This window comes from Trachypithecus francoisi, unplaced genomic scaffold, assembly GCF_009764315.1.
Source record: "Trachypithecus francoisi isolate TF-2019V2 unplaced genomic scaffold, Tfra_2.0 Lachesis_group5, whole genome shotgun sequence".
Lineage (NCBI taxonomy): Eukaryota > Metazoa > Chordata > Mammalia > Primates > Cercopithecidae > Trachypithecus > Trachypithecus francoisi.
Genome location: NW_022681470.1, coordinates 66,166,880 through 66,185,433, shown reverse-complemented (window position 1 = coordinate 66,185,433; position 18,554 = coordinate 66,166,880).

The following is an 18,554-nucleotide window of genomic DNA, read 5'->3' as shown; positions in this document are numbered from 1 at the left end:
TTAGGGTCTGGTTCTTGTGATTTGTTTCTTATGTTGAAGCATATTGTGTCTCCTAATTTTAGAAATGATTATTCATAGGAAGTTCATTCTGATGAAGCAGTTTCCCTGTTTTTCAACAAAGAAATTGGACAACTTCAGAAAGTTTGTCTCGTCTCATCTGACTGTCTGGAGGAAAGAGCTGCCCCCAGGATTTTGCCACAGTTGCTATGAACTCATTTTTAACCCTCAGGAGCCCCCAGAATAATTTAGACACCAAATGACCTGACAATATCTGATTCCTTATTGCTCTGGCTACAATTTTTTTTTTATGTAGGGTATGGCACTCATTGCCCACTGAACAATAAGAATAAAGTTGCGCAGATGTGGAATTATTAGAGTAGCTGTTTCAGTTTCATCAATATCAAGGTTGGCAAACATTCCCCTCTCTTATCTGTAACAGAAACCAGCCAAGGCAATGTGATGGATTCCAAGAGAGGCAATATGGATGAAACCATTTATTAGATTTATAAGAGCTGAAGGAAAGTGGTAAAGCTATCCATCTTCTATACTTTATTGAGAACAGGACCAATGACTCAGACTATCAGGACAGTATCTCCAAGACAGAACTGAAATCCTAAAGTAAGCGGAGAATAAGTGCATACATTTTAGGAGAAGAGGGATCAAAGGCAGAAGTAAGAAATGCACGTAAGCCTCCAAATACATTGAATACAAATCTATCTGCAACAGTTATGCAGCTACATAACTTTGTAAATAAAGACTTCATTTCAGAAGGCTTTAAAGATTTTTTTCCTTAGTCCTTTCCTCTATTGGAAATCATAGCTCTAAAAGCCAGTGACAGCAGGCAAAATTATTATTTGGGTCATGTAAGATGCATATGTATATGTGAATAAATAAAACTAAGGGTGACGTAAAGAACAAATAATACCATTTAATTCAGAAATGGCACAAAGCAGCTCCCCTCTTTTGTCATGAAGAAATTATCAGCATCAGTCAAATTGGCTGCATAAAATCTTTTCTGTGTTTAAAAATATTCTGAGCACATGCAAGTTTTGAAATTAGGTAAATCTAAAAACATTTGCTTTAGAACTTTCGAACTTCAATAATTCAGGATTCTAACATGTTCCTCTAAGGGTTTCATGGGTTTTATTTTTTTTAGTACCAATTTCAAAATCCCTTTTTTGACCTGCATTTCATCAAACAGAGCTGATTTCAGATCCCACTTTGCTATATTACAAGCTATGTGAAGTTTTATTTATCTTCTATTTAGCTCAATTTTTTCCGTTACAATAATGGAATAATAATAGCCCATAGTACAAAAATAAAATGATAATGAAGTTAAAGGAATCAGATCAGTGCTTAATAATGTTGGCTATAATAATAATTATTATTATTATTTAGAAAAGGGGGTGATAGAGGACAGAGGCTGCAGTGAGCCGAGATGGTGCCCCTGCACTCCAGCCTGGGGGACACAGCAAGATGTCATCTCAAAAAAAAAAAGGTGGGTGACAGAGCCCTGGCCCATTCTGGGAGAGAGTTATCATAAAGCAAGAAGAGGCCTGTGGGCAAGGAATTCTCTGGGATATCTAGTCAGTGCAGAGAATTGAAGCTAAAATTTTAATTCCATTAAAAATACATTCACTGAGCACCTACGAGCTTCAAATTGAACATTTACTACTCTCCTGTAGACTGTATTCAAGTAATGGAAACAAAATACCTACATAATTTTCTTTGCTCCAACTCAGAATAATATAAGTGCCACAAGGAAGCCACACACACAGCACTATGGGAATTTAAAGAAGAGACATGCCATTGCTGGGGTTCAGAAAATGATACCCTAACATGAAGACCCGAGAAGGAAAGTCTCTCTCTGACCTTCCCTTGACCTCTTGTCTCTCACTTATTATTCTCCCCTGAGGCTAGCCACAGAAACTAGAATTCCTCTGCCTCAAGGTGGTTCACAGAACCAAGACCCTTTTCCCCAAAGGAAGCCATAAAGCTTAAAAATATTACCCTAACTTTCCCCCACCTTTCTATGAAACAGCTAGCTGTGAAAAAATTACCCTCATTCCAGAGGAATCCTACTCCATCCCTAGGGGGAAGAAATGCTACAACAGAGAGGTCAAGAAGAATCTAAACAGACAGGCCTTGCTGAGGTTTCCCCGCTCAGTCTGTTACTACTAGAGCCTACCCTTTTTATCTCATCACATGTCTACATGGTTGTTCCAGCTTCGTCAGACCTAAGCATATAATCAGATAGTTTCCATTGTATCTTTGAGTCTTCATTCTGAATACTCCCATGTCATATAAAACTGTTATTGAACACATCTGTTATGCTTTTCTCTTGTTAACTTGTCTTTGTTATAGGGGTGTCAGCTGTGACCCTCGAAGGAAAGGAATCACCCTCTTTCTGACCCTATACTACCTTCAGCAGGGATGAAGGCAGTGAGAGAAAAGTTAGTTAAAAAGTAACTGAAGACGCTTTATTTAAGGATTAATATAACTTTAAAAGGCAGAAGTCAGAAATGTTCATTTATTTAACAAATATGTGTTGAGTATTTGCCAGATACTCATTTATATAGCAGAGATTCAGCAGTGAGCAAAGCAGATGAATTGCTTTACTTGCTGGAACCAGGAATATTTGAATAAATGTTCTTTGATTTTTAGAAAAAAAATCTAAACTTTATGATAAAAAGTAAGAGTGATCTATTAATAAATATCTTAAAGTCACAATGCCTCACTTATCTCTATCCAACAAGCATAAAATTGTAATCCATTCCTCAAAATTGGAAAATTAGAGACAAAATTTTATAGATAGACATAAAGTGATAAAATCTTAAAGCAAAAAGTGTACTCTTCATTCTGTTTCCTTGACTTATCTTCATTAAGTTTTTCTATTTGACATAAATATAATAATTTTCTATATATGTTTATATCTTTCTTTCCATCTCTTGATATAAATTTCCTCAAGAACAGTATATCCAAGCTAATTTCTTTCATAACTAAGAGTCTACATTTTATCTTCTAATATGTCCACTTGGCACATTTCAGATTCTGCCCTTTTATTTCTACTTTGAGTTTACCGGATGGCACTCCTGAACATTCTCTTCACAGTTCTCAAAACAGTTTATGTAAAGGAAATGAAATGGGTTATAAAATAGGGCCCAATGATGCTGTTGGGTGCGCTATCAATCTCCCTGAAGCAACAAGGAAGAAACCTAATGTTGGTGGATCCTGTCACACTGCCCCTAAAACGCAAAATTACTGAATTAAGGAAAACATAATTATTAACAAATATGGTGACACAGTGATTTTTAAAGGTACTGTATTTTGTTTATTAGACAGGCACATTTGTCCTTCGTCAGCCTGAAGGCATCAAGTGTCCTAGGCAATATCCATCTTCATTGAGTTTTGAAATCCTAGCGGTATGAACAAACCAGATGGCCCCCCCAAATGAAGATGAATACATATAACTGTCATTGAAAACTCAATAGTCCATGTTGCCATATGCGATGAAGAGTTTACTGCTTGTGCAAGACGGGGTGGGGGTGGGGGGTAGGGGGGCAGTAGTGTGTTTCTGTCCGTGGTCCTGAAAAGCTTGCCTTGACTTCAGATGCAGGAAAGCCATTAATGAAGACAGTAGTAAATATTAGAAAAGCATATTTAAAAGTAGACTTCTGACTTATCACTGTTTCTCAGAGACACATGTGCTTCAATTATAGCTATTTTTTCACAGTGCTGATTTACTAATAGTCTTTTTAAAAACAATCAGTGTCTCTCTCTCTCTCGACTTGGGTCATAGGAAGAAAATGTCAGGGTTTACAGGAAAGAAAGGAGCCTGTATTTATTAAAGGCAGATGGTTGAACTGAAGCTAGAGTTTGTTGCTTCCCTTTATAAAATTATATTTCAAAGGTTTTACAACTCAACCATAAAATTATATTTTTGGATAAAACTTAGGAAAGAAATGACTCTTTGCAGGCTAACTAATTAAGGGAAAGTTCTGTAACCTACAGGTTATACTCATGGAAAATAAAGCAGTACTGAACTGTAAGTGCCTAAGAATCTACCACCCATTGTGTGAATTATAATTTGAAAATTGATAACTAAGTAGCATATTTAAGACTTCTACCCCCAGAGTTGTACAACACTACCCAATTAGGTTTTGTATTCAGGGAAAAACATTGATAGTACTGCCAAGAAATGGCTGAGATGTTGAAGTTCATGAGCCAGCTGTTATGCATCTGTTCTACTTTTTACCAATATCATTTTGAGGAAGAGGTTTACTGAGTTGGCAACAAAATCTAATGCCTGATGCTTTTGAAATCATTAAATAAGATGACATTACTTAATCTTACATCAGGGCCACCTGAGCCCTTTTAGAATAGGTACAGGAATTTCTCTAAACAATGACATTTAAAAGTAGGAAGTAGGGCATGTCCAGATTCAAGACATCTAATCTTTTACCATAAAGCGATTCATATATCTCTAGCGCAACAGAAAAATAGGGAAAAAAGAACTCTGAACTCTTTTTCCTGGAGTCGTAAAAAAAAAAAAAAATACAGCCTAGAATTCTAATGTGAAACATGTTTGAAACTTGCGTTTCAGGTACCAATAACCATTAATATATTTGCCCTAAAAATTACTGGTATTGAACTATGTGGTAAATTCTTTCAGCTGTGACTATTCAGATAAAAGAAAGTAACATAGAAATGATGATTATATAAGAGTGCTTCAGTAATTCTTGTGAATGAGTTAATTTATTAAACGTTATACCTTGATCCACTGCACTGCAGCCTGGGTGACAGAGCGAGACCCTATCTAAAACAAAAAAAGAAGTTATACATTGAGCACTTTGAATAATGAATGGCACATAGCAAGCCCTTTTACTACAAATGTGTTTTGTTGTTGCTGATGTTGTTTACTTTATTGTTGTCATTACAAGAGATGGGGTCAAAAGCTTATCTTCTAGGCAGGGAAACCAATTTATCAGTTAAATATAAGCACCAGTGGTGCTTGGATTATCCTTTCCCTTTGTCCTCATTCTCTTCATGTCCATCCCATTACCTTACCTCAGTATGTGGTTTCTTGTCCTGATAATCTTGGGTTAAATTACTATAGATGAAATAAAAGCTAATTGTGAAAGGGCACAAAGATCTGCTTGGATGATCTAATAGTGATGAAATGTTTTTCATGCAAATAATAAAAATATATTAAAAGGATAGTCAGGCTTTTATTCTAGAATCCAAAGGATAAAATAACAGCCTCAGTTTCCTCATATAAAAATGGAAACCATAAGGGCTGGGTGCAGTGGTTCACGCCTGTCATCTCAGCACTTTGGAAGGCCTAGGAGGGTGGATCACGAGGTCAGGAGATCGAGACCATCCTGGCTAACATGGTGAAACTCCGTCTCTACTAAAAATACAAAAAATTAACCAGGTGTGGTGGCGAGCGCCTGTAGTCCCAGCTACTCAGGAGGCTGAGGCAGGAGAATGGTGTGAACCCAGAAGCTGAGCTTGCAGTGAGCTAAGATCGCGCCAGTGCACTCCAGCCTGGGCGACACAGTAAGACTCCGTCTCAAAAAAAAAAAAAAAAAAAAAGAGACCGTAAGACATCTCATAGAATATAAGGAGGATTAAGTTAAATATTTTCAAAGTAATTAGGACCATGCTTGGCACTGGTGTCTAGGTGTTTAAAAAAAAAAAAATTACTTACTTTGAACTTTGGTTCTCATTTGAGTTCCTGTTTTTCTCAGTTGAACCAGAGTGCGCATGGAGATCTTAGAGAATCTTAAACTGTTCTAGAAGCAGAGAGTAAAGCACTGCTTCAGAAAATTCTCATATCTGAGGTGATAAAATTAACTCGGTGTTCAAGACCCAGAGAGCTCTCATGCCAAGGTGACAGAGCAAAACTCCGTCTCAACAAACAAACAAACAAACAAAAAAATCATTTTATATTCTTCTGGACATTCTCCAGAATTTACTTGTGGAGAGAAGAGGATGCAAATTCTATTTATTTTAGTGTTTCAAAAATTCACTTGTATTGCTAAGCTGTTTGAATAGGCAACTGTTGAATCTTTGGCTACCCTTGTATATAGAGTAAAAAGATAATTGCTCTGATCCCAGGGTGAACCATCTGCTAGTACAAATTGCTCTGCTATCTGCTTCATTGAGACACTTGTGTTCGTTATATTATGTTGAAATGTTCATGAAACGTGGTTTATACTAAGCTGTGTTCCTGGAAAACTTGATTCTATAAATGGGCAGAACACTCTTAATTGCAAAGACTTTTCTCTCCTTAGATTTCTAAAATGCTTTGCTGATTTGATCTGGGGCTTGGAGTGCCAGCATCCTGTGATAGTGGCTGATTGTTGATGCCTGGGAGGATAGAGCAGTGATGATCCAAATTTACAAGACTCATAATGATTTTCAAAACCCCCTTTTAAAAAAGATGTTCCTGAGTTCTGGAATCTGAATGAAATATGTCTAGTTATTATATAATTCTAATGATCCTTGCGGATGCTACTATTAGAATTCAGTTAGTATCTCATCTATCAGTGTAATATTTGTGTTGTAATACTAATCATGGCAAAGTATGATTTGATAAATGCTCATTCTCAAATCTTTTATTTTAGTGTGTTCATGTAAGATTAATGACCATGATGACTTGAGATAGAATTTTTTGATTTGTTGCTTTCTTTGTGTCTTTCAATATCACACAGATCTGCAAAGATGTCTATGGCACAAGGGGAGAAAATAATAATTTAACTAGAGGATAGGAGTAAGGCCTTCTATTAACAAGACACTGTTGACATTTCTAGGTAGATTTCAGAATTCTCCAGGCATGCCTGGTAGAAATTTTAGAAATAACAGCCAGGAAAGAAAGGCAGAAAGACTATGTTGGGACATTAGCAATTTCTTCCTGCCACAATAAATCTTTATTCACTGTAAGTAAATCTAATGCTAATTTATTTATCTGTCTATCCTTTGAATTACAATTTAAAATGTCAAAATACAACGATTCAGATAAGATGGCTGATTTGCTCAGATTGAACGTCACATTGATTTTTCACCACCTGAGGCCCATTGACATAGTATGCATATTAGAGAACTTAGAATCACCAAGGTGGGGTTCTTCTACTGTTGTCTTCATGATCCATGATGATTTGTACACAGTAAATATTTCTTTGAGTGCAATGACTTTACAAATGATGCATGCAGATTCTATATACAAGGCTGAGAGTAAATGGACCTGATTTCAAACAAAAGGTTATATATGTGACCAGTGAGAGTTTTCTATCATTCTCTAGTAGCTTAGACTAGGCAGAACGCAATTTAGGGCCCTGTGTCGTAAGGTGAGTTTTAAAATTCCTCCTTTATTTTCTCACTTGTTTTGGACAGCCAGGACCCAAAACAGAGCTATTTATTTGAAACCTCTCTCCTCTCTCTCTTCTTCATCTTTCATCAATTTGATTCCCTTTTTATTATCATTATTTATGTTTTGTATAACTAGAAAAATAATTTGTCATGGATTACATCTTATTTGCAAGAGGCTCTAGTAAGATGGCAACAAGGCATGCAAAATATATCATAATTTAGCAGCTTCTCTTGTAACTATACTGAACTAATGGTGGAAAAAAATACATAATAAACAACTCCAAGGACAGATTTTGAATGATCCAGTAACTTTGATTTATATTTGGTATTTGATGGAACTGTATTAGCAGTTAAAGTCAATGGCTAAATGATTCCCAGCACAAAATGAGTCAGAAGTACAAAAGAAGTTTTACAATGCACAATAGAGAGCTCTGAGCCTCCCAGCTTTAATTTCCAAATTGCAGTGTAAATTACAGGACTGCTTGTCACTTTTAACTAACAATTCTACCCAATAGGGTCTAGCTAGGTAATTCACTCATTATTCCTTTATGAAACAGTAAACACCAGCTAAATTCCATTGGCTTTTCTAAATAAAATTGCCTCATCTCTCATATCTACTGCATAGGAGTGAATGTACCTCTGACGACAGTCCCACTCAACAAACAACATGGGAAACCTGGAATCCGTTAAAAATGCTTTTCATATTTGTTAATATGAAATTCTCTTGGTGGAAGGACTTGCACATTCTTGTATTTCCCCTCCTTACCCTATATTCTCTCTCATCCCCAAATAACTATTTTCTCTTCACTTGTTTCCTCTATGGCTTTCCCTATCACAAAGAAGAAATGAATGAAAGCTTTGGAAGTCAAAATCTAGCACTCCAATTACCAACATTAGCAGGAAGAGATGAATGTTCCAAATATCAATAAGAATCTCAAATCTAACCAAGTAAAATATGCAAGTAGGTAGGCAGATGCTGGCTTGTCAGCCACTGATATAGACTGATTTCTACCACTTCATTAATTTGACTTTCTTACTCTGGGCAATTTAATCATACCCATACAGCATATTTCTTAGCAAGAAATAGATATGATTGTTCCAGGACAGGTGGAAAAGCCAATAGATTTGCATAAATGCTTCACAGGGTGTCTGTAGTATAGCAGGGAAGTGGGAAGTTTTATTCCAGAGTTTGGAAGTGGACTGCTGAATTCTCTTCCTTTAACCTAATCATACCATTCACATGTGGAGCACAGTCAACCTTTACATGTACCTATTGGTCTTTATTGCTCAATTTTTTTGTTTTTTGAGATGGAGTCTTGCTCTGTCACCCAGGCTGGAGTGCAGGGGCGTGATCTTGGCTCACTGCAAACTCCACCCACCAGGTTCAAGCAATTCTCATGCCTTATCCTCTCGAGCAGTTGAGATTGCAGGTGCATACCATCACACCCGGCTAATTTTCGTAGTTTTAGTAGAGCTGGGGTTTTGCCATGTTGGCCAGGCTGGTCTGAAACTCCTGAACTCAAGTGATCTGCCTGCCTTAGTCTCCCAAAGTGTTGGGATTACAGGCGTAAGCCACTGCAAAAAGCCTATTGCTTTATTTTGAATCAAAGGATACAATCTCTGACATTATCTTTCATTTAAAAAGAATTTTTGTAATCATCCATCATTTATTCACTTAGTAAATATTAAATATTTACTAAGCTTCTCCTTTTGCTAAGCATTATAATGGGAATTAGAGATGTAAAAACAAAAACTGCTTGGTCACTGTCTTTGCAGAACTCAAAGTCTGATGGGAAAGATAGACGTGTAAATAGACTTAGAACCACAATAATTACAATAACATGTACAAATAATAGACATAAGAACCAAGCAGTCTGGGAGCATTAAAGAGAGAGCAACTAACTGGGAGAGTTCGAAAGGATTACAAGAACAAGTGGTACTTGAACATATTTCTAAAAGAGGCCTAGGAATTTGCAACTTTTAGTAGGGAGTTTCTGTGGTGGTGAGGGTCTGTGTGACTACTACTCAATCAGGAAAATTTTATTGCTTGATAATAGTGTTTTCAGCATTGTCCTAGGTAAATTCATTATACTAACACAACTGCATTATTTACCACCTAATCTTCTAGCCAGATATCTCCTCCAACATGGAAAAGAAGGGATAGAGTTGTAGGGCAGGGAAGAGAAAACTTTGAGGTTCATTACCTAAAGGTCACTTGGAGCAGCTCCTCTTTGGGAGTGCATCTAGTAAGGTGCCAAAATGCTGCCATTCAAGAAGACACTAGCAGAGTTTTACTCTTTAATTTCTCTGCTCATTAAGCCTTCACTTCTGAGGTGTGAAAATGACTTCAGGCTGGTAATAAACTGCTGGAGAAGTCATTATTTTAAAAATGATCTTGCTCCCAAAGGGGATGAAGTGGTACAAAGCACAATTGCTCCAAGATCAGCTCCTCTATAGGGCAATGATTGTTCAAACGTTTCAGTTATCATAAGAATAAAAAAGGGCTGTCTGTTACAGTAAGACAAGATGAAGCACGAAGTACCCAGACCCACTCAATAATCATATCAGTCTATTTTTTGGAGAGAGGAGATGGTATATTTCAATGGGGGAAAATTATTGTACACTGTATTGTTAGCCTGTGTATTATAATGCAAAGAAAACGGAAGAGGTACAGAAATGATCAAAGAAGACAGAAGTGATTTTCAGGGAGTTTTGTGATGCTAAAGAAGAGACCTGGAATAAGTTGGAATAACAATCATGTTATTAATAATAGCAAAGTCCTCCTGAAGCAGTAAATGGCACTTACCATTACTCTTGAGAGAACTTAGTCCTGTATGGACAGAACCTCTTCAGTTTTGCTTTTTTCACACGGTGCGCATTTTGCCTCCAAATTAGCTACTGGGAGAAAAGCTTCTCTTGACCAATACTTTCCTAAGACACTGAGTTCCAGGCCTTGAACACATTAACTTTCTGTATTCTTTTCTGTCCCTCCCTCTCTTCCTTTCTTTTTCCCTTCCTTTTCGTCCTTCCTTTTTTTCTTCTAGTTGTTTGGATTAAGACAATTTGATTTTGAGAAATTTTTGAGCATGCTGTAGAACCTAGTGAGACAATCAGAGAGCTCCTGTGTTGCTGCCTAAATGGGGTTGGTGGGAGGTATAGAGTGAAAACTGATTGATTGGATGTGGAAAAAAATGTTATTATAAGGATTCTGCTTTTCATCCACCATTTTTAAAGCCTTTGAGCAATCAGCCCCCTCTGCTTGTACCAACTAAGTGGCATGATTAAAGGGAAATTGAAGTTGCTGTTTGGTGATGCAGGAATATCACTTCTTTTCAGGAGGCAATCTTTTCTCTGAGGGCAGGAATTCACTCAGTTACCACACCTCTGACCCAGAGCCAATGGGCTTCTGAGGGGGAGAAGGAATAGTAAAACCCCTGTGGCCTATGCAAGGTTCTTGGCTTTTCTCCTAAGGTTGCTAAATATTTTCCTCCACAACAATTTGGTCATCATGTCCTCATTGCAGAATCACTTTACCTCCCAAGACCCATTCTCAGGTTTCCTTCAACCCCAAGGTATATTGAGTTTTTTGAACACGTAGCAGATGTTTCGCAAGGCATAAAATGACTAATTGCTCTTTGAGTATCTGCTCAGGGATTCTATGGTCCATGAAAAAATGACAAGTAGTATCTTATAGCTCATATCTTCTTCGACTCTTTATATTATACAGACAGTTTCTGGGTGATAAGTTATTCTTCAGCCCTTTGATAGTCAATACAGTCCCACCTGGAAACTAATGAGGACACTGAATATCGTGGATCTAAACACAAAGCCTTCTTCACAGTGAAGAAAACAATCAACAGAGTGAAAAGGCAATCTAAGAAATGGGAGAAAAGATTTGCAAACTATGTATCTGAAAAGGGGTTAATATCCAAAATATATAAGAAATTTCTACAACTCAAGAGCAAAGAAAAAAAATTTAGGCCGAGCATGGTGACTCATGCCTGTAATCCTAGCACTTTGGGAGGCCAAAGTGGGTGAATCACAAGGTCAGGAGATCAAGACCATCCTGGCCAACATGGTGAAACCGCATCTCTACTAAAATACAAGAAATTAGCTGGGCATGGTGGTGCATGCCTGTAGTTCCAGCTACTCTGAAGGCTGAGGCAGGGAAATCACTTGAACCCGGAAGGCAGAGATTGCAGTGAGCCAAGATTGAGCCACCGTACTCCAGCCTGGCAACAGAGCAAGATTCTGTCTCAAAAAAAAAAAAAAAAAAAAAAAAATTAATGGGCAAAGAACTTGAGTATATATTCCTCCAAAGAAGACATACAAATGGCCAAGAGGTATATAAAAAGATGCTCAGTATCATTAATCATCAGGAAAATACAAATCAAAATCACAATGAGATATTGTCTCGTGTTAGGATTGCTATTATCGAAAAAAAAAACCCAGAAAATAACATGTATTGGCAAGGATGTGATAAAATTGGAATCCTCGTACATTGTTGGTAAGAATGTAAAATGGTGCAACCTTTATGAAAAACAGCATTAAGTTTTCTCAAAAAATTAAAAATATAACTATAATATGATCCAATAATCCTACTTCTGGGTACTTATCTCAAAGAATTGAAATCAGGATCTTAAAGAGATACTGGCATTCCCATGTCCACTGCAGCATTATTCACAGTAGCCAAAATGTGGAAGCAACCTAAATGTCTATCAACACATGAATGGATAAAGAAAATGTAATGTATACATATACTAGAGTATTACTCAGCTATAAAAAGAAAGAAATCTTGTGATATGTAGCAACATGAATGAATTTTGAGGACAATACGGTAAGTGAAATAAGCTAGTCACAGAAGAACAAATACTTCATGATTCTACTTATATGACACATTTAAAGTAGTTAAACTCATAGAAGCAAAGTAGAATGGTGGCTCATAGAGGTAGAGAAAGAAGGAAGTGGGGAGCTGCTGTGCAGCATGTATAAAGTTTCAATTATGCAACATGAAAATACTCCACAAATCTGTTATATGGGATTGTGCTGGTAGTTGACAATAATGTACTGTACACATAAAAAAGTATTAAGAGGGTAGATCTCCTGAGTGTGTGTGTCTGTGTGTTTACTACAATTAAAAAATTCATTAAAAATAGAACACAAAAAAGGAAGAAAACATGGTGACTTTAACTAGATTGAGATAGAATGTTCCCATATTTTTTAGCCCATATTGATGAGTAAGGCTTTTCTATTGCCTAGGATATTTGGCTAATAGAAACTGTATAGCTTAATGGAGGAGCTCCAAGAGCTGGTATTATCCCAATTCCAATGCCTACCAAACCAACACCTCCCCTTCTACTTCCACTTCCACCACCACCACCACTTCTATTACCATCACCTCCACCTTCACCCTTCACCAACATCACCTCTACCTCCATTGCCTTCACCTCCCACCTGCACCACATCCACAAACACCACTTCTACCTCCACATCCAACTCCACCACCATCACCTTCACTTCTACTACCACTACCTCCACCACCACTGCTACATTACTACTTCCATCTCTAGCTCCACAAGCACAACTACTTTATTAAGATCAGTAAATGAGCAGGCAATGAAATCTGTCAGTACTACCTCTACCTCAATCTCCAGAAGCACAACTACTTTATTAATTTAAGGCCATTATATGAGTAGGCAATGATGTGTTCCAATGAGGCATTTATGAGTCTGCCAACCCTCTAGTACCTTTTATGTTGCGTGCCTCATCTGATCATTTATTTTTAATTTAAAATTTGTACTTAATTTATAAAAGAATGTGACTTTCATCTTGCTTAAGATTTGGAAAACAAGGTATAAGCAGTAAAAATTCTTTCCCATACCTGCCCTCTAATCACCTTCATCACCCCAATCCTCACTGAAAGCAACTTGTGTATACTTCCAAAGACTGCCTCTTCAGTCTTCTTATATATTTTTAAATTAAATTTCAGCTCATATTAATTATTTCCTTCTATGTTATTTGGATTTATTTTGGTGTTTTTTTTTTTTTTTTTTAGACAGAGTCTCATTCTGTCGCCAGGCTGGAGTGCAGTGGCATGATCTCAGCTTTACTGCAACCTCCGACTCCCTTGTTCAAGCGATTCTCCTGCCTCAGCCTCCCGAGTAGCTGGGATTACAGGCACGCACCAGCATGTCCAGCTAATTTTTGTATTTTTAGTAGAGACGGGGTTTCATCATATTGGCCAGGATGGTCTCAATCTCCTGACCTCATGATCCACCCTCCTCAGCCTCCCAAAGTGCTGGGATTACAGGCGTGAGCTACTGTGCCCAGGCTATTTTGGTGTTTTTATTCTAACTTATGATGAATGCTTAGCTCATTTATTTTCAATCTTTCTGCTTTTCTAATATAAACAATTATGGCTATAAATATGCATATATATATTCCATTAGTTTCATCCACAGTCATAGTATCAGTTTGCTATTTTTCAGTTTAAAGTATTTAAAAATCTCTATTATGTTTTATTCTTTGACTTGTTAACAAGTGCATTTCTTAATTTCCCAAAAGAGAGCTTTTCAAGTTTTCTTTCTGTTTTTTGGTTTTTTGTTCATTTGTTTGTTTGACACAGAATTTTGTTCTTGTTGCCCAGGCTGGAGGGCAATGGCATGATCTCGGCTCACCGCAACCTCCGCCTCCTGGGTTCAAGTGATTCTCCTGCCTCAGCCTCCCAAGTATCTGGGATTACAGGCATGCGCCACCACGCCCAACCAATTTTGTATTTTTAGTTGAGATGGGGTTTCTCCATGTTGGTCAGGCTGGTCTCAAACTCCTGACCTCAGGTGATCCGTCTGCCTCGGCCTCCCAAAGTGCTGGGATTACAGGCGTGAGCCATCGTGCCCAGCCTCAAGTTTTCTTTTTGTTATTGATTTTTAGCTTAATTACATTGTTATCAGAGAACATATTATGTAACGTTTATTTCTTTAAGACTAATTAATACTTTTTATGTTCCAGTAAATAATTATTTTTTAAATGTTCTATATATTCTGTAGCTATTGGTTAGTCTTCTACATGTATCTATAACCCTAATTTTGTTAATTTTGTTGTTCAAATATTCTATTTCTTTACTATTTTTTCCTGTTTTATTGATTTCTTGTTATTGTAAATTTTTGCTTTATATATTTGAAGGTGATGCTATTAGGTGCATATAACCGTAAAATTGTTATTTTTTCTGCTTAAGTTTAGCTTTTATTAAAGTATTCCTCCTTATCTCAATTCTTTTATCTAAAAGTCCATTTTCACAGATATCTAACATAGCTACATGAGCTTCCTTTTGTTTAAAGTTTCTAATAATTTTTAAAAACTACTCTAGTTTTAAGATTTAGAAATTTCTTTTAAATAATGTATAGTGCTATATTTTTTGTAAATAGCCTTTTATTAAAATATTCTGTCTACTTATACCTAATATAATTACTGGAACATTTGGGTTTAAATCCAGCATCTTATTTTCTTCTTTGTGCTTTGTGTTGGCTCTAGCTATTCTATGTTCATTTTTTTCCTTTCTTGCTAAGTTTTAGATTGATAAACTTTGATCATTGTGTTTTTTCTACAAGTTTAGATGTAAAAAACATAGTTTCTGTTTGTTTAGTAGGGAACTTAGAATTTGCAACATACATGTTAGTTAAGTCTAAAATTAATTAAGGACTGGCACCGTGGCTCACGCCTGTAATCCCAACGTTTTGGGAGGCTGAAACGGGCGGATCACCTGAAGCCAGGAGTTTGTGACCAGCCTGGCAAACATGGCGAAACCCCATCTCTACTAAAAATACAAAATTAGCTGGGCATGGTGCCTCTAATTCCAGCTACTTGGGAGGCTGAGGCAGAAGAATCGCTTGAATCCAGGAGGCAGAGGTTGCAGTGAGCTGAGATGGTGCCATTGCACTCCAGCCTGGGCAACAAGAGCAAACTCCATCACAAAATAAATAAATAAATATAAAAATTAATATGTTGCTATCAAGTGTTTTAATACTGTCATAAAACACTCCACTAGATAGTATTTTTACTGTTTTATCCATCATTTTCAAATGTACTTATCTACATATTTACCAGTTTATTTTTCTTCCTTTTAACACCTCAGATTTCTTTTGTTTGTTTTGTTTTGTTTTGTTTTTTGGAGACAGAGTCTCACTCTGTGGCCCAGGCTGGAGTGCAGTGGCACTATCTCAGCTCACTGCAACCTCCACCTCCCAGGTTCAAGCGATTATCCTGCCTCAGCCTCCCAAGCAGCTCCCAAGGATTATAGGCGTGTGCCACCAGGCCTGGCTAATTTTTGTATTTTTAGTAGAGATGGGGTTTCGCCATGCTGGCCAGGCTGGTTTCGAACTCCTGACTTCAGGTGATCTCCCTGCCTTGGCCTCCCAAAGTGGTAGGATTACAGGCATGAATCACCGCGCCTGGCCACATCTCAGATTTCTATATAGTATCCCTTTTTATATCTTCCCTATGTGCTATGTGGGATCATTTTCCTTTAGGGATTTTGCAATTTACATTTTCCTGAACATGTATTTATTTTCTCTCATTCTTAGAAGATATTTTTGCTAGGTGGAAAATTTTAGGCTGGTAGTTACTTAGTTTGGCACACGGAAGAATTCATTCCACAAATTTCTACCTTTCATTGTTGCTGTTGAGAATTTTACTTCTTGGTCTTACTGTCAACTTCTTTGAAGTCATGTCATGAAAGATTGCCATTTTTCTTTCAAAAGTTACCATTTTCTCTTTTTAAAAGTTTTATCATAAAAACTTTTAATAGATATGAAAGTAGGAAGATAATATAATAAACTATGTACCGTCAACCATGTACCACATGCTGGTCATCCATCTTTGATAATTACTGACTCATTCATGTCAGTCATGTTTCATCTACAGCCTGACCACAGATTCCTCTGCTTTTTCTCTGGCAATTTATTTGTTGAAGAAATGAGTTGTTTGTCCTAGGAAGTTGTGAACATTCTGGATCTTGCTGGTTTGGTTGTTTACATAGTTTATTATGTACATTTAATATGTTTCTCTCTCCTTTATATTTCTTAGAAATTTGTCTGACTTTTTTTAATATTTTCTCTTTGCCTGTGGTTTTCTGCAGTTTCACAATGATATGTGCCATGTAGATTTTTTTTTTTTTTTTTTTGAGACGGAGTCTCGCTCTGTCGCCCAGGCTGGAGTGCTGTGGCCGGATCTCAGCTCACTGCAAGCTCTGCCTCCCGGGTTTAGGCCATTCTCCTGCCTCAGCCTCCCGAGTAGCTGGGACTACAGGCGCCCACCACCTCGCCCGGTTAATTTTTTGTATTTTTAGTAGAGACGGCGTTTCACCGTGTTAGCCAGGATGGTCTCGATCTCCTGACCTTGTGATCCACCCGTCTCGGCCTCCCAAAATGCTGGGATTACAGGCTTGAGCCACCGCGCCCGGCTGTGCCATGTAGATTTTTAAAAATGTATCTTTCAAAGGATTTGTAGGGCATTTTAATTATGTGGATTGGTGTCTTTCCTCAATTCTAGATGATTCTCAAATATTTTATTTTTAAACAACTTTTTTTTAGTGGCTGCCCTTGAGTTTATAGTATATACTTACAATTATTTGAAGTCCTCTTTCAAATATTATTAAACTACTTCACAAGTAGTGCAAGTACTATATAACAGAGTTCTCCCAATTCTTCTCTCTCATCCTTTTGTAACATTGCTGCCATTCATTTCACTAATCTATCTAAAAGCTATAATCACCAAAAACATTGTTGCTATTATTTTGAACAAACTATTATCTTTTAATCAATTAAAAATAAGAATAAAATATTTCATTTTACCTTTATTTCTTCTCTAACATTCTTTCTTTATGTAAATCCAAATTTTTGGCCTATATTATTTTATCATTTTCCTTCTGTCTGTAGAATTTATTGTAACATTTCTTGCAGGTAAGTCTGCTGGTGACAAATTCCCTTAATTTCTGTTTGTATTAGAAAATATTTATTCTGACCAGGCACGGTGCCTCATGCCTGTAATCCCAGCACTTTTGGAGGCTGAGGCAGGAGGATCACGTGAGGTCAGGAGTCCGAGACCAGCCCGGCCAACATGGTGAAACCCTGTCTCCACTAAAAATACAAAATTAGCTGGGTGTGGTGGTATGTGCCTGTAATCCCAGCTACTCCAGAGGCTGAAGCAGGGGAATCACTTGAACTCGGGAGGTGGAGGTTGCAGTAAGCCGCGATCCTGCCACTGCACTCCAGCGTGGGCTACAGAGCAAGACTCTGTCTCAAAAAACGGAAGGCAAGAGAAGGGGAGAGGAGGGGAGGGGAGGACAGGGGAGATTTATTCCTCCTTTATATTGAAGAATAAATTTGCTGTATTCAGGATTCTATGTCAGTGTTGGTTTTTTTTCTTTCAATGCTTTAAATATTCTCAATATTTCTCTCCATTTTCTTTTTGCTTGCATGGTTTCCAACAAGCCTCTTCTATAGATAAGGTTGTTTTTTCCCTCGTCCTTCCCCTATGGCTTCTTTCAAGATTTTTCTCTGTCCTTGACTTTCTACAGTCTGAATATGATATGCCTAGGTATATCATGTTTGGTGTGCTCTAAAGTTCCTGGATCAGTGGTTTGTTGTCTATTATCAATTTTGGGAAATTCTTATTCATTATTTCTTCTGTTTCTTTTTTTTTCCTTCTGGAACTCACACACTATATGTATTTATACTTTTTGTAATTGTTCAACAGTTCTTGGATGCTTTGTTATTTTTTTATTTCTTTTTTTTTTTCATTTCAGTTTTGGATGCTTCTATTGAAATTTCTTCAAGCAAGCTGATTCTTTCCTCCACTGTCCTATTGATGAGCTTTTTGAAGGCATTCTTGTTTCTGCTACAATATTTTTTATTTCTAGCATTTCCTTTGATTCTGTCTTAGAGTTCTCATCTCTCTGCTTGCATTATTTATCTGTTCTTACAAGTTGTTCCCTTTTTTCATTACAGTCCTTAGAATTTTAATATTTATTTTAAATCCCTCTTCTAATAATTTCAACATCTCTGCCATATCTAGTCTGGTTCTGATATTTGCTCTGTTTCTTCAATGTTTGGGGTTTGTGTGTGTGTGTGTGTTTTGTCTTTTAGTGTGACTTGTTATATTTTATTGAAAGCTAAATATGAGGTATT